Source organism: Podarcis liolepis, assembly GCF_965112155.1.
Source record: "Podarcis liolepis genome assembly, chromosome: 17".
NCBI lineage: Eukaryota > Metazoa > Chordata > Lepidosauria > Squamata > Lacertidae > Podarcis > Podarcis liolepis.
In genome coordinates this window covers 11,182,561-11,199,529 of record NC_139571.1, presented here as the reverse complement: position 1 = coordinate 11,199,529, position 16,969 = coordinate 11,182,561, and the positions used below count along the sequence as shown (strand labels likewise).

Here is a 16,969-nt window from a genome sequence, read left to right as displayed (position 1 = left end):
CCTCAAATGTTTTAGTTTTGGTCGCTAACTCTTGGACTTTATTTGAGAGCTCGCCTATTGCTCCCTCTATTCTCCTGTCTATCCTTTCTTGTAGTTCCTCTAATTTGTTTTCTATATGATTTTCATTCTGCTTAAGTTCCTCCTTGATTTTTAGCCACAAAAAATCTAAGTCTTTAATTTCTTCTTGTCTAGATACTTTCCTTTCACCTGGGGTTCCCCCTCCCCTTTTCCCGTTCTTCCCTTGCATCTTACTTTCAATTTTCCGCTTCAATCTTTTAGGGATAATTCTCTCCCCTTCGGGGCTCACAATCTACTTACTCCCACTCTGTGAGACCGTTCAGTCTTTCTGGGCAGTCTCGCTGGTTGCCTCAAATGCGTTCAATCTCCCACTCTGTGGGACCGCTCAGTCTTTCTGGGTTGTCTCACTGGCTGCACCAAGAACGTAGTCCTGAGGTGCCACTCTCCCACGGTCCTCTCTCCCACGGTCCTCGTTCTTGCCTGTACAAAATGTCCTATATATACAATTAGGCCACACGTACTGATCTTAGGAGGAGGTGGCGGTGAGTGTACTGTTCCAAAATCTTATCTAAATAAGAGAGACAATTCAAGTCCGCAGTTTCAAGTAAATTATCCTGGTTAATGACTCACAATACACCATAAATCTCTCTACAACTACGTTGGAGTTTTCGATCTCTCCAACCTATCTCAGTCCTACTTGGGAGTCTATATCTTAAATTAACAATACTATCTTTTTCTCTCTCTCTAACTGGGAGCTTGGAGGAGTGTCCAATAACCAATTGCAAAGTATCAAAATATCATAATAATTGTTAGGCACTTATTGTGCTATTCAGACAGTCAATGAGTTCTTTTTGTTGTTAGGAGGGGGAGTGGAAGGGTGGGAAGAGCAGTATAAAAGTTTAACGGATTTAACAAGTTGGGTGTGGGTGTGGGGGGTGGGTATGGGGGGTGGGTGTGGGAGGCGGGGCAGAGGATATAGCACTATCTTAAAAAGGCTGTAAAGAAGAGAAATACAGAGGTTAGGAGGTATAGGGGGTAGAAAGAGAAAGAAAAGAAATATTCAGTACAAAATATAACAATACACAATCCTCAATATAAAATGGTCCAGGCAGTAAGTAAAGCTTCACCGCATAGGGGGTAGAGCTTCAACGCATAAGGAGCAAATAAGTCCTTAAAATGTCTGTTTTCGGAGGTAGGTATCACCAAAAGTAGTCATTCCAGTTTCTTATCTAAGCCTTCTCTGTATTCCCTTTTCTCCTTATCTCCTTATCTCTCCAAAACTGTTTCTTCGGCGGTGTTTGTTGCCACATATATTTAATAGGGTATTGCTGGATGGCCACCAAAAATTAAATAACTGTCTCAAATAAAAAGCCAAACCAAGCAGCCAAACTGGTGTCCTCACCAAGATTCAAACAGGTAGGTGGCCAGCTCAAGCAGTTCAAGCAAACAGTTCTAAACCATTCTACATATAATAGTATAATAATTTTTAGTCCAAGCCAAATATAAAACGTTTGTTACGTCCGTCCAAAACTGTCTCTCTTTATTTTGTGCACATACAGCTCGGCTGTTATAAATTACCTTCCTTTCTGACTGCCGACGATTTCAAAGTCTGCGTCATTTTCGCCCTCCTTCGGGTGGAGACGATACAAAAAAACCTATTACGACCCGGTCTCGCCCATCTTCTTATCTTTTTGGTGTTATTTTAAGACCTTCAACGATGGGGATTCCGTTTTAGATTTATAGAGGTTCGTCGCTTTTCTCGGTGGGAGCTGAGGGCATCATAACTCGGAGACGGAGTTCTCCCTAATTGCGCACGCGGCCCCTCCCTGTGCTTCTTCGCCGTGCAAAAAGCCGTGCAGAAAGCCACAGAAATGTAACGCCGCTTCCGCGCTGCCGGGAAACCTTCCCCCAGGGGTATCCCCCCTGGGCTTCCGCTTTTCTGGGGGGCGCAGTGCCCTTGCGACACCCCCTAATCCCCGAGTTAATCGGAGAACCCTTTCGCGTAGCTCTCCGCGCTCCCTCTCCGTCCGCGACCGGAACCGGAAGCCCAAGGCATGAGAGATTTAGATTCCCCCTACTTTTCATTTTCTGTTTGCTCTGGCAGAGCAAGAGAACAAAATTTATTTTCCTTACAGTTACATGTTCCCAAATACTTTAGTTATCAAAGGGAAATGTTGAAGTTAGCTAAGTTGCAAATCAGTTTTTGCTTCATTAGTCTAATTCTCCCCAAACTTCAGGCATCATTTCCTCTGGGTTAGACAATAAAAGCACAATTTCATGTGAGAACAAAGTGATCATCTGGACTTTAACCTTTTATATCAACACTCCAAAAGTTTACATTGTGTTTTATTGGTGCTGTTAAGGGTTCAATGGAAAGGGCAAATAATAGTGGATAACCTTATTGATTTCTTTAATTTCTATACCGCTTTATATTTTTAATAAAAATCTCAAAGTGGTTTACAGCATATTAAATCAATAAAACAACAGCTGGGCGATGTTCCTCCGGCCTCATGAAGAGCCTCTTCAGTGGGTCTGGTGAGTGTGGGCCTCACCCCCTAGGCCAGATGGACAGGGCCTTGCAGGGAGCGACCTTCACGTCTCACAGCTGGGCAATTTTCCTCCGGCCACATGAAAGCAGCCCTCTTTAGGGAACCTTTTAATGACGGTATAAAATTCACCTCTGCAGTAGGGCTGGGTGAGTTGGGCCTCACCCCCTAGGCCATGTGGAAAGGGCCTTGTGGGGAGCAGCCTTCATGCCTCACAGCCGGGCGATGTTCCTCTGGCCTCATGAGGAGCCTCTTCAGTAGAACAGAGCAACAGGAACTCACCCCTTCATGTGCATTTAAACTGCCAACCTTCTGACTGGCAAGCCCAAGAGGCTCAGTGGTTTAGACCACAGCACAATGCACGTTCCTTTTCTAGACCTGATCGGAACCATCAGCCAGGATTGCCAGGCAAATGCCTTTCTGTTGTCTCTATCCCAGAGAAGGTGCCTGCCTCAACTGTTCCTGCAACGTCCCAAAGATGGCTGTGGCATAGCTTCTCCTTGAAATACCCATGTGGACATCCATGAGCATATCTGTCACTGCACTTTTGTATGAAGTGCTGCAACTCAGCAACCTAAACAGAGGAAGATGGAAACATTTTCTGGATTCCCTGTTTAGCACCATTATTTGCCGCTGAAGATGTTGCACGAAGCTTCTCACACACTGTGACAGACTCGAAAGCTCCTTGAGGAAAAGAAACATTGGCAGTCATGGAAGAGAAGTAAACATGCTCCCACCTATTTTCCACCCTAGCCGTTACCGCCACAGACCACCCTATTTGTGAATTTTGTTGATCCTAAGAAGAGGTTTCTCTGATGTAAGCCATTGCTTTAGATTTGGGGGAGGAGGTTACCGAATCAGCGGTCACACATACAATTATTCAACACCTGGAGGGCCACAGGTTCTCCACTCCCAGTACGTTTCCGAGCACAATTCAAAGTGCTGGTGTTGACCTTTAAAGCCCTGAACGGCCTCGGCCCAGTATACCTGAAGGAGCGTCTCCAACCCCATCGTTCAGCCCGGAAACTGAGATCCAGTGCCGAGGGCCTTCTGGCGGTTCCCTCATTGCGAGAAGTAAGGTTACAGGGAACCAGGCAGAGGGCCTTCTCGGTAGTGGCACCTGCCCTGTGGAACACCCTCCCAGCAGATGTCAAAGCATTAAATAACTATTTTACTTTTAAAAGACAACTGAAGGCGGCCCTCTTTAGGGAGGTTTTTAATGTCTGATGCTGTACTGTCTTTAATATTCAGTTGGAAGCTGCCCAGAGTGGCTGGGGAAACCCGGCCGGATGGGCGGGGTATAAATAATAAATTATTATTATTAAATTTATTATTACTGAAGTTTTAGATTTTCTGTTGCACCTGTTTCTTTATAAACACGATGGAATATTGCTGTTGAGATGTGTGCAATGTATTTTTTAAAATCGAAACTATATTTACTATATTTTCAGCCATTTTGAAGGGCATACTGCCAAAAAGTAGCTTTTTTTTGGTTTAACTTTGACTAAATCTCTTAGTTTGCATTTGCACCAGCTCTAGTCAGCATTACCCCTTCCCTTTTTCCAGTAAAAGAAAAGGTAAGTGTCAAGGTACTCAAAATGCCTGATTTTGGCACTAGGTGTTGCTATGGCGTCAGAAGCTGGACTGCTCTTCTCCCCTCTTCCCCCCTTTAGGAAAATGCCCTCCATCAACTCACTTCAGTTTGTCCTGGGTGCCTACATTTTTTAGCCTTTGCCCCCTCTGCACCAACGAATGTGGCCAAGTATGGCCAAATAAAACAAGGCACTGTTCTAAAATCAAAGTCCTACATTCCTTTATTGCAAGATAGAAAATGTGGGAAGGTGAGGTTGCATTGCATGTATTTAAAGCACAGATGGGGAACTTGTGATCCTACAGGTGCTGGACTGTTCCACCATCCCTGACCATTGGCCATGCTGGCTGGAGATTATGGAAGCTCCAGCCCAACAACATATTGGAGGGCATGGACATGTTTCCCATCTCTGACTTACAGCTTTGCTACTGTTGCAATGCAGATAAGAGAGTCCACAAAGAAATCATAATGTTGAGCAGGGATTTGAAGGAAGAGAGCTGAGAAAAGTAGTTCCAAGTATAAGAGGCGGAAAATTAGCTGCATATTCATTTATATGAGCAGCAAGTCTTTTGGCCAGAAGGTGGAGCCCAAAAGCCACTATATGGTGGCAATTGTCTTGGCAGGCATGGAGGAAAACATCTGTGGAGACAACCATGGAAAAAGATGTGAAACCCAGCAATCCAGACTCAGGAAACCTGATTGTTGCAGTTAGTCAGTACACTGGGATGGTAAACCATGGCTTGTTCCTAGGTGTTTGTTTGTTTGTTTGTTTTTAAATAACGAGTCAGAATGACCACAATTTCTGAAGTTTCGATGTACAGTGGTACCTTAGTTTTTGAACAACTTAGTTCATGAACAACTTGGAACTCAAATGCTGCAAAATTGGAAGTAGGTGTTCCAGTTTTTGAACGTTCTTTTGGGAGCTGAACTTCCTCCGTTTTGAGTCCGTGTTTCTTGTTGCGCTGCTAATTTGCGTCCTCCCATTGTAATTCAAGCCTTCCGTTTCTGATTGCAGTGTTCTGAGGTGATATTTGGAGTTATATTTGGTGCTTTTGTTTTTGCTATTTATTTTGCATTTTTTGTTTTGAGGCTCTTTCAGTTAATTTTTTTTGTGACTGTGTGGATCCCAGCTCAGCTACTGATTGATTGATTGATTGATTGATTGATTGATTGATTGTGTGATTGCGGAAATGGATAAAAGCCACCCATTCATACAGTGACTATCATCAGTGCAGGTAATAATATTTTTAATTTTTTTTATCATCTACAATACTGTTTTATTTATTTTATAGTACAGTACATTGTTTATTGCTTTCATTTTATGTATTCATGGTCTTGTTAGACAGTAAAATTCATGTTAAATTGCTGTTTTAGGGGTTGTTTTTAAAAGTCTGGAACGGATTAATCCATTTTGCATTACTTTCTATGGGAAAGCATGCCTTGGTTTTGGAACACTTTGATTTTGGAACAGACTTCCGGAACGGATTAAGTTTGAGAACCAAGGTACCACTGTAATTGGGAAGCTTGAGTTATTCATAAACAAAAGCAGAAGCTTTCAGTGGCCTCCCCTCACTCTCAGGAGGAAGAAGAGGCAAAAGGCACGTGAAAGTCCAAGCTTTGTGCTCATAACTTAAACTGAGGATCCAATCCATGCCAGTGCATACCAGGTCAATCACTGGCCAATACGGTAATGCTAACTGCAGTGTCAGATTTAGGGCAGCATGAGCAGTATCCCTGTAAAGGGCACTGAGCTGAGGCGGTGCAAAATTTTCAAAGATGGTGCTATTAATGTGCTACACTCAATATGCCAGCAAATTTGGAAAACTCAGCAGTGACCAAAGGATTGGAGAAGATCACTCTACATCCCAATTCCAAAGAAGGGCAGTGCCAAAGAATGCTCCAACTACCAAACAATTTTACTCATTTCACACGCTAGCAAGGTTATGCTTAAAATTCTACAAGGCACACTTAAGCAGTATGTGGACTGAGAACTCCCAGAAGTGCAAGCTGGATTTCGAAGGGGCAGAGGAACCAGAGACCAAATTGCAAACATGCGCTGGATTATGCAGAAAGCTAGAGAGTTCCAGAAAGACATCTACTTCTGCTTCATTGACTATGCAAAAGCCTTTGACTGTGTCACCTACAGCAAACTTTGGCAAGTTCTTAAATGGGAGTGCCTGATCACCTCATCTGTCTCCTGAGAAATTTCTATGTGGGACAAGAAGCTACAGTTAGAACTGGATATGGAACAACTGATTGGTTCAAATTTGGGAAAGGAGTATGACAAGGTTGTATATTGTCTCCCTGCTTATTTAACTTATATGCAGAATTCATCATGCGAAAGGCTGGGCTGGATGAATCCCAAGCCGGAATTAAGATTGCTGGAAGAAATATCAACAACCTCAGGTATGCAGATGACACAACCTTGATGGCAGAAAGTGAGGAGGAATTAAAGAACCTTTTAATGAGGGTGAAAGAGGAGAATGCAAAATATGGTCTGAAGCTCAGCATCAAAAAAACGAAAATCATGGCCACTGGGCCCATCACCTCCTGGCAAATAGAAGGGGAAGAAATGGATGCAGTGAGAGATTTTACTTTCTAGGGCTCCATGATCACTGCAGATGGTGACAGCAGTCATGAAATTAAAAACGCCTGCTTCTTGGGAGAAAAGCAATGACAAACCTAGACAGCATCTTAAAAAGCAGAGACATCACCTTGCCAACAAAGGTCCGTATAGTTAAAGCTATGGTTTTCCCAGTAGTGATGTATGGAAGTGAGAGCTGGACCATAAAGAAGGCTGACCGTCAAAGAATTGATGCTTTTGAATTATGGTGTTGGAGGAGACTCTTGAGAATCCCATGGACTGCAAGAAGATCAAACTTCTCCATTCTTAAGGAAATCAGCCCTGAGTGCTCACTGGAAGGACAGATCCTGAAGCTGAGGCTCCAATACTTTGGCCACCTCATGAGAAGAGAAGACTCCCCGGAAAAGACCCTGATGTTGGGAAAGATGGAGGGCACAAGGAGAAGAGGACGACAGAGGACGAGATGGTTGGACAGTGTTCTCGAAGCTACCAGCATGAGTTTGACCAAACTGCGGGAGGCAGTGGAAGACAGAAGTGCCTGGGATGCTCTGGTCCATGGGGTCACAAAGAGTCAGACAAGACTAAATGACTGAACAAACAACACCATCAAACAAACCTATATTTATAGGTATTATTTATTTATCTTGACTGTGTTGCTATCTCCCAATACAATATTGAACGGAGATGGTATTGTCGCTCACAGATTTAGACATGGAGACTCTGCAACAAATAAATTGGAACAGCCCAATGATTGTCTGTTCTGTCTCATGAGCTCCATTATCCATTGTATATCAAAGGGATAGGCTTACCTCGCTCCCCACCGCCAATATTTTATTCAAGTTGGCATCCCCGCCCCCTTGGTCACCCTAATATGAGATCCAAATGTCGCCTCCATTCTCCTTCCTGCCCTCACACATTAGACTGGTCCTGTTTGTCGTAGCCCAGTGTTGCCAAGGTGAGAGACCTTTTGTTTGTCCTGTGGAAAACTCTATGGCATCAAGCTGGAATAATAGAGGATAAGATACTTAGCAACCAAGGAAGCATTAGCACAATCTGATTTAACTAAGGTTAGATCACCCCACATGCTTGACATGAGTGCTCCTCACCAAAATTGTAATGTTTTAGACCAGTGTTTCCCAAACTTGGGTCTCCAGCTGTTTTTGGACTACAACTCCCATCAATCCCTGGCCACTGGTCCTGCTAGCTAGGGATGATGGGTGTTGTAGAGGCTTGCTGGTTTAGAGGCTTGTTGTGGGCAATACATAGCCCCATGCCTAGTATCCTACACAAATTTTTGGCGTCTGATTATCATGCTTGGGGTGGATGTGATTGCAGAATGAAGCGCTGGAAGGGATCTGGACAAACATTTGTTCCAGGAAAGATGCCACCAAGGGGTTCTGCAACCTCCCATCTACACTGAAGTAAAAAGCCCCCAGTGTTGTAACCTTTTCTCATAGGGAAGTCGGTCCAATTCCTCGCTCATTTGGGTTGTCCGTTTCTGATTCCCTCCCCGCCCCCCAGGTCTGCAGTATGCTTTATACTGAGAGCCCTGCATTGCAGGGGGCTGGACTAGATGACTCTTGGGGGTCCCTTCGAACTCTACGATTCTATGAGGTGAGGCAACCAGTACTGTATGCAGTATTCCAAGTGGTTGTTGCAACAGAAATTCGTATCACAATATTATGATATTCGCATTTTAGTTTTCACCCCCTTTCCTAATAATGATCCACAACATTGAATTCTTCTGTTTCACAGTTGTATCTAAGTATTCCAGTTTGTCTTTATTTTTTAAAAAACACAAAAATCCCTTCCTGCAAACCGTAAGATTCTATTGTTCAGAGAAAAATAACAGGCCACCCCAATCTCTGAGTCCAGGGATCTTGGCTTGCTTCACACAGGGTCTGTGCTTCCTTTTGAGAATTATTTATTAACGTATATATGCAACTTGAGTCTACATTGGAGGGATGCCCAGCATTCACATCTCAGGAGGGGGTTGCTTGCTTGCTACAGAAGCGCAGCACTGGATTCAGTGGCAACCAAACAGTCCTCTCTGTGTCTCTTCGAAAACAGCTTGAAGAAAACAATTCTGCATCAGCCTACATCATCCAAGCTGGAACCCTCAACCTTTTCTTTTCCTGCCCACTAACACGCATAAGCTGGAGAAACCACTCCTCTCTGTCAATTGATGACTTCCCTGATGAGTTGATGACTGGGCTTAAGGGCTTATCTCCCCAGGATGCCCAGGTCCAGAAAAACCAGGTTGGCCCACATTTTTACACGGCTGAATAAAATGTCTGTCAGCTCATCTTAATTCTCAAAAGTACTGATCAAACACTGAAATATACTCCGAGTCAAGAGTGGATTTCATGCTCTTTATTCAGCTCATAGTGGTGAGGAGGAATGAAAGTTTCCCCAAAGTATCTGCTTTATATACATTATTTACACAATGGGCTGCACGTGATTGGCTAATTCCGGAATTCTCCTGTAGACCAATCAGGTTGTGGATTCACTTCCATCTGGAGCTGGATTGGGTGGCTCCTGCAGACCAATCATACTGCTGCATTGTTCTAGGACCAATCAGACTGCTTCATTTTGTATCCTATTGTTCTAGGACCAATCAGACTGCTGCATTTTGGATCCTATTCAACTCAGTACATAACAAACACCATCACTAAAGAATCTAGAGGGGATCAGGGCACCACAACCCCATAACATCAACCTCTTCCCGAAGCACACATCTGACCCAGATGTGCCGACGGAAAGGAAATGTACTGCTGTAAACAAAAATTGCCCTTTTTCCTTTATGGGGTATCCAAGAGCCCATAGAGAGTCCTTACATAGGTTCCCTATTGGTAGGAGAAAATAACAGAGGCCAACAAGAGAATATTGAGAAGCAAAGCAGCTAGTAAGCCTGATCTTTATCAAACTGTTGTGACAAGGTCCTAACTCACTACTCACAGGAGAGAGGAGGAACCCACAACAATGGCGCGCAAGGCCTTATATAGACATTTTGAAATTGCCACCCTGTAGATCAAGACCACCCCCAGAAACATCATACATACATCACAGAAGGGGTGTAACCCAAGACCACCCCTCAGATACATCACACCTACATCACAGAAAAGGCGGTCTAAAACAGAAATTTGAATGTTGTTTTTCTTTTTTTTTTTTTTTAATAATAATTTTTTATTTGCTTTTTTTCCAGGGTAAAAATACAACATCAATAACACTACAAAAGCAGTTTTTACAGAAAAGAGAAGAAGTTATAAAAGGAAGAAAAAAAAATTCACTTTTTCAAATCAGTTTTCATAATCAACCAGACTTCCCCACATCCCCCATCCCCTGCTTTCTTTACAATAAAATAAACAGCAAATTAATACCTTATTTCAGTTGTTTTTGTGTTTTCGTTTAGTTATATTGTTCATGATTTATGCATTTCTAAATCTTAAACTTAATTTCTCTCATTTACCAATTTCAATACTGAGGCATATTTTTCCAAAGTACTTAGCAAACTGTCAACATTCATATAACTTATAATGTTTTTGTAAATAGTCCTTAAATTTTTTCCAGTCCTCTTCCACTGCCTCTTCTCCCAGATCTCGGATTCTGCCTGTCATTTCGGCTAATTCCATGTAGTCGATCAGCTGCGAATGCCATTCTTCCAGCGTGGGTAACTCCTGTGCCTTCCAGTATTTGGCTATAAGGATTCTTGCTGCTGTGGTTGCATATAAAAAGAAAGTTCTATCTTTTTTTGGCACTCTCTGGCCCACAATGCCCAGGAGGAAGGCCTCTGGTTTCTTGTGAAAGGTGTATTTCAACACCTTTTTCAATTCGTTATAAATCATTTCCCAAAAGGCCTTCACCCTCGGGCATGTCCACCAGAGGTGAAAGAAAGTTCCTTCAACCTCCTTGCATTTCCAACATTTATTGTCAGACAAATGATATATCTTTGCAAGTTTGACTGGGGTCATGTACCACCTGTATACCATTTTCATAATGTTTTCCTTTAAGGCACTACATGCTGTGAATTTCATACCGGTGGTCCATAACCTTTCCCAGTCTTCAAACATAATGTTGTACCCAATGTCCTGAGCCCATTTTATCATGGCTGATTTAACTATCTCATCTTGAGTGTTCCATTTAAGCAACAAGTTATACATTCTTGTTTTTCTCCTGTCCTTGTTTATCTCCTGTCTGGCAGGTTACTTGGTTGGATACCCTGGGGAGCCTGGCCAGTCTTTTGTAATGATAAATACTTAGTAATGATAAATTGAGTCAGGTCACAGGCTCACCCTATTCAAACAAGAGACATGCCCTTAAGACAGGATTTGTGAAGGAAAAGACAATGGGGAGGCTTTTCCATTTTCCTTTGACCTTGCAGAGAAAACATTTGGTCAGTTTGGGACAGTTTGGGAATCAAAAATAGTTCCAGGTTGGTCTTCCTGTGCTGATCTATGTACAGTGGTGCCTCGCAAGACAAAATTAATTCGTTCCGCAAGTTTTTTCTTCTTGCGAGTTTTTCGTCTTGCGAAGCACGGTTTCCCATAGGAATGCATTGAAAATCAATCAATGCGTTCCTATGGAAACCGCCTTCAGACCAGGTCCGGGGACAGTCTGTCCCCCGACCTCTTCTGAAGGCTGGGGGGGGGGGACAAGGGCTTTTCTTCCCACCGCCAGCCTTCAGAAGGCTGTTCTGAAGGCTGGCGGTGGGAAGAAAAGCCCTTCTCCCCACCTCCCGCCCCGCAAGCTCCGGGGACAGGAGGGCTTTGCTGCCGACCGCCAGCATTTTAAAAGCCCCCACTGTCCCGGGGCGATTTTAAAATGCTGGCGGGCGGCAGCGAAGCCTCCGCTGTCCCGGGGCGATTTTAAAATGGTGGCGGGCGGCAGCGAAGCCTCCGCTGTCCCGGGGCGATTTTAAAATGCTGGCGGGCGGCAGTGAAGGCTTCGCTGGCAGGCGGCAGCGAAGGCTTCGCTGCCGCCCGCCAGCATTTTAAGATCGCCCGGGACAGCAGAGAAGTCTCCGCTGTCCCGGGAAGGCAGGCGGGGGGGAGCAAAGACTTTTGCCCCCCGCCGGCCTTCAGAAGAGGTCCAGGACCTCTTCTGAAGGCCGGCGGTGGGCGAAAGTCTTTGCTCCCGACCGCCAGCATTTTAAAAGAGGTCCCCGGAGATTTCCCTATGGGCTTTCTTCTTGCGAAGCAAGCCCATAGGGAAATTCGTCTTGCGGAACGACTCAAAAACGGAAAACTCTTTCGTCTTGCGAGTTTTTCGTTTTGCGAGGCGTTCGTCTTGCGAGGCACCACTGTACTTGCTTGGTTGGTACGCTCATGAACATTTAACATATATCTAAGACCTCAAAATTCCTGTCACAGTACACAACTTTCCTGTAAAAAGAAAATGTAAGTAGAGGCATTTAGAACAAATCAAAGCAGATCATAATACGATACTTTTAGCCCAACGCAGCAATTTCCAGTCCCTCGTGAATTCCCCATGCTTCCTCCTTCCTCCTCCTTTGTGCATAGTTCAGTCAGAGCTGCATCTCAAAGGTGGATTTCAAACACACTAACAGTTACCAGAGCAATTCTTTTTTAAAAATCGCAATAGTGTTTTAAAAAATAGTAAAAAAAATATAAACATGCAAAAAAGCACTGTGCTACAAAATCCATTGCTAAGACCAGCGGGAAAAGTAAGAGAGTCTCAGATAACAGACTCAAACCTCTGCCCTGCTCCCCCGGTGGGCAGCTGCTTGCATGGTCTTTTGTCCTGGGGCCTCCACAGAGTTCCTTGTCTTGGTATCATCACAAATTTCTCGGTCCAAGTAAATTAATCTTCCTGGACCTCATCTGTTTTGCTTTGGCCTCCCCTCTGGTTGTGGGTCAGAAGCTCTAAACTCGCACCCCAGTCCCGAAACAATCTCTGCAGTCACATCAAGACACAATACCAGGATCAAATCTGCTTTCTCACTAGCACACCCTCCAACATTTCTCAATTGGAAATAGAGACGTGACGTCCTATTCCATAATAATCATTTTATTATTTATACCCTGCCCATCTGACTGGGTTGACCCAGCCACTCTGGGCAGCTTCCAGCATATATAAAAACATAATAAAACAAACATTTAAAAACATCCCCATACTGGGCTGCCTTCAAATGTCTTCTAAAGGTTGTACGGTATAGTTACTTATTTCCTTGGCTCGGGTGTCGCATAACTCCACACCCTCCAATATTTCTTCGATGAAGATAGGGACGTCCTAAGGAAAAGCACAACATTCCAGGATCAAATAAAAAAGCGGGACGGCTTCTGTAAATCTGGGACTGTCCCTGGAAAATAAGGACACTTGGAGGGGCTGCTGGGGGTCTTCTCCATCTTTCTACATCCTGGCCCAGTCCATCCACAGCCCCAAACCACAGATCAGAGTCCTGCCCCCAGTCCCTGTCAGGGGGCACCTTCTTCCAAGTCCATTGGCTTCTCTCTCTCTCTCTCTGCTTAATCGCAACTTATCTGAAGCGCTTCATGGGACCCAACCAAGGCAGGTTACCCTCCCACGGACCAATTCAAGGACATTTGAAGTTCATTTTTTTATAAATACCATATTAGATTAATGTCTGGTTAACTACAACAACAATTTCCCCCTTTTTCTAATATACACAATATCTTCTTGTTGTTGATTTCTTTTGCTTTCAACATGGATATTATTTCTTGTTTCTTCTTTTTTGTGTGTCTTGTCTTACTCTGTGCACTTGTAATTAAAAACAAAAACAGTTTTCCTTCATTCTATGTCACCCAAGCTGAAACCCTAAACCTTTTCTTTCCCTGCCAACTAAGGCACATATATTGAGCAGGAGCCTCACCCCTCCCTGTTTCACACAGTCTTGGTCCTATTGATGACTTCTCTGATGAGTTGATCACGGGATTTAACAGCTTGCCTCCCTGGAATGCGCTGACAATACATGGGGAACAAGGAAGAACAAGAGCCAAAATGTTTGAGAAAGGAAATCTTACTGTATGATTACCTCCAAATACTTTCCAAATTTACTCCAGTATGTTACTGGTGCAGGCATTCAGATATTATCATAAAAGTATCTCTAAGCTTCTTTTTCTAATAGCAAGGATTTGCTTAACTCAGAATGCCTTCCCTTGTCATCATCCACATCATGGGTAGGCAAACTAAGGCTCAGGGGCCGGATCCGGCCCAATTGCCTTCTAAATCTGGCCTGCGGACGGTCCGGGAATCAGCGTGTTTTTACTTGAGTAGAATGTGTCCTTTTATTTCAAATGCATCTCTGGGTTATTTGTGGGGCATAGGAAGTTGTTCTTTTTCTCTTTTTTTCAAAATATAGTCCGGCCCTCCACACGGTCTGAGGGACGTGGACTGGCCCCCTGCTGAAAAAGTTTGCTGGCGCCTGATCCACATCCTCCTAGCTATGGGGGCCAAGGTGCTGGTCCATCTCTCCCTCCACAGTAAAAGTGGAACTGGAGGAGTCCCAAACACCTGGCTTACATTTTGCTTGCACCAGGTTACCAATCCAGTCAACAACACCAAAAACCTTGCATTTTCACTTGCCAACAGGAAAAGGATATTCAAAAAGGTGGCTCTGTTTGTTCTGTAGCAGCAAAATTACATTGGCCTATTTAGAAATTCTTGTAGCTGGTTGCTGTAATTTTTGTATTTATTATTTTCCTTTTTCTCCACCCCCCACCCCAAATACCTTATGTGAAATCTTGCCTGGAGAACTTGCCACTTGGGTGGTATTTGGGTTTGTCCCAAATAAATGTTTTGATGAACTGAGAATTCTGACATTTTTACTGTGTATTTCCCTGTTTAGGGAAGTTCTTAATGTCTGATGTTTTATTGTGTTTTTAATATTCCTTTATAATTGTTTCTTTTATGATTTTGTTGGCATGGATGGCCCTTGCTAGGGCCTAAAACAGGATGCTTCAGTTAAGAGGATCAACAACAATGTTTTAATTCTATCAGTGTTGGATTGTCTTTGAATGATTGTGGTTATCCCCCCACCCCATGTTTTCAGCTGTCCTTATGTTTATCTGTAAGCTTTTGTTGGCGTCTCTCAGTGCTGCACAGGCTGGGGCAACCTTTCCCAGGCCAATTTGGGCAGTGTGGCATCTTCCAAGGATGGGGAGACCTTCCAGAAGGCAACTCCAGGCAGTGCAGCAGAACGGAGAGAGATGGTACAGTTAAATGAGGACCTGAAGCTTGAGATACAGAGAGATTTGTGCTTGCCTATGAGACATGCTTTCTCAAGAACAACCAACCCCAGAGTTCCTTGTGCATAATAGACTGCATGGAGGAACCGTCAGTGAAAGGCTGGTGAAACTGATCCCAGGGGCACAGTAGAAGACAGGGCTGCCGCTTTACAGGCCCAAAATATAGAGGTCGACTTGACACCCATGCTGCCATGGCATGCTGTAAACGCAGTTCACAGCTGTTTCTGATGAGCTTTCTCATCATTTTCCTCCCAAAAGGTTCATTTGGGTTCTTATTAACAAAAATCAGCAACGTGTGTTATGGGTTTTTTTGGCAACACCAATAACTGGCAGAAGCCAAAAGAAGTTTCAGTAAGTGAAAATGTTGTTGGAGACTGACAATTTCATTATATCCGTGACCTGGAACATATTCCCACCTGGAGTCTATTCTGGGGTGGTCTCAGGGTATACGAGAAACCTGGCAAGTGGCTTTCTTATATATTAAGAGCTAATAAAACACTTCTCAGATTGTATCATCGTAATCACAGCATTATTTTAGATTACTTTTCTCCCACTTAGCGGCCCGCAAAGGAATTTACAATAAAGAAACACAAACAATACTAAAAAAAAGAGATATAGATATATAAATAAATCAGTTTAATAAAATCATAATAAAACAAAAGACATAGATTATATGAATTAAATAGGGAACAACGGAGTTTTCCCTACACAGGCATTTAAATCTCTGGCCAAAATTATAAGACAAGTGAAAAAGGCATTCAGTCAAAAAAATCAAGTCTGTTTTTGGGATCCCCAGCGTAGCTCCAAGGGCACTACAAGGCCCATCAAGACCCCCCTGCCCCTACCAATTTTTAACAACAAACTAGGCTCTTTTGGCTTAGGGGAGGGTTGGCTATACATGCTGCCTGCTTTTTAATGTTTTTTATTCGTTTTGCCGGATGTAGGTGTTTTAGGGTTGGGGGGGGTTCTGGGCATTCCCAGTTTTACTTCTGTGAAGTGGGTTCAGTGGAGCATGAAAAAAATTTGGACTTGTATAATGATACTTCAGTTACTTTTTCTGAATCCTATTCCGTGGTTTAGGATTCACCTTTTCCTTCCTTTTCATCCTTATCTCCCTCTTCCCTCCTTGTTCATTCCCCTTGAATGAGTGCAATCCAAACTCCTCAGAGCCCTTCTACAAGTTCCTAGATGCATTTCAAATGCATGGGTCAGACTAGAAACAGGGATGATGAAAGTCGAAGCTCATATTAGTCTAACATCGATATATAAGTGGCTAACTCTGAAACTGCTCCCCCAAGGAATAGCCCCATTGATTCTGAGCGACCAGTTTCAGTCTGGCTGAAGTTTAAGCAGTCTTAAACACTCTTCAGAAACTGGGCTCCTCAAACCCTCATAACTATTGGCCTGGGCCAAGCTAGATCCATGGTTAGGCAAAGAATCATGGACATAGAGAGACAACAGGACTGTACAAGGGTCCCCAATTATAAAATCATAGAAAACGGGAGATACGTAACCACTCCAGCAACATATCTCTATTGCATAACATCCAGAAACGCAAGAAGGGCTTTCACTCTTGCTAGAAGCTCGGCCATGCCCTCACCTGTTCTGGAAGGCTCCTATAGAAGAGTCCCATATGCACAGAGACTTTGCGCCTGCCCATTAGGGGAAATAGGAAGCCCCGAACATATATTTTTTAGATATCCTTTTTATGCTGAGATTCGTAGAGACACCATTGACCTTTTGCTGAAGAGGCTCGCCGATCTTTCAGACAAGTCCAAACTTAATTCTCCCCTCTTAGGCAAAGATCACAAGATGACCTGGCCGGTAGCCAGATTCTGCACTCAGATCTGTAGGCACAGATCATCCTCTAGAATAATATAGTTTACAAGGGAAAAGCTAAAACCGCCCTTTGGGGTGCCTCAGGGTCAATTTTTATGGTAGCCCAAATCTCCATTGTACATATGTATGTATATATCTCAATTTTAACTCATGAGCTATTGCTGCA

The 16,969-nt window shown here is 43.6% G+C and overlaps 2 protein-coding genes across 4 annotated transcripts in view; one reads left to right on the top strand and one right to left on the bottom strand.

The window, feature by feature from the left end:
- LOC310697098 (beta-1,3-galactosyltransferase 1-like) overlaps window positions 1-16,969 on the top strand; it is a 125,984-nt gene that overhangs the window by 79,463 nt on the left and 29,552 nt on the right. The window lies entirely within an intron of this gene.
- LOC310697094 (beta-1,3-galactosyltransferase 2-like) overlaps window positions 1-16,969 on the bottom strand; it is an 83,082-nt gene that overhangs the window by 60,470 nt on the left and 5,643 nt on the right. The gene's annotated exons all lie outside the window — the stretch shown is intronic.